Source organism: Galeopterus variegatus, unplaced genomic scaffold (assembly GCF_000696425.1).
Source record: "Galeopterus variegatus unplaced genomic scaffold, G_variegatus-3.0.2 Scaffold15066, whole genome shotgun sequence".
In the NCBI taxonomy this organism is placed as follows: domain Eukaryota; kingdom Metazoa; phylum Chordata; class Mammalia; order Dermoptera; family Cynocephalidae; genus Galeopterus; species Galeopterus variegatus.
The window spans coordinates 23,932-24,435 of NW_007741177.1; positions in this window are offsets into that span (position 1 = coordinate 23,932).

The following is a 504-nucleotide window of genomic DNA, read 5'->3' on the forward strand; positions in this document are numbered from 1 at the left end:
AAAAAAATATTATTAAAGAAATTCTGCTTTTTAAAATTGAATACTAAAAGTCCTTATTGATAAACTTTATTTGTTTTGAAATTACAATACCAAACTTATATAGGAAATAAAATATAATCATTCACTTATATGATTAATTTTACAAAACATTATATTGAGGAGCATAGTCGATGAAGTTTTTACTTTTTATTTAGTTTTTTATTTTAATTTTTAGCCACAAAAGAAGTCTTAATACATTCAAAAAGACTTACATTATAGAAAATATGTTCTCTGACCACAATAACAGGAGGGTATTTAGAAAATTCACAAATGTGTGGAAATTAAACAACACTTTCCTAAATAAAAAATGGGTAAAAAGAAAAATCACACAGAAATTAGAGAACACTTTGAGATAAAAATCAAAGCACAACATATCAAAATTTATAGGATGCAGGGCTAATGCTGTGCTTAGAAGAAAATTTATACTTATAAACACCTATATTAAAAATAAGAAAAATCTCAAGC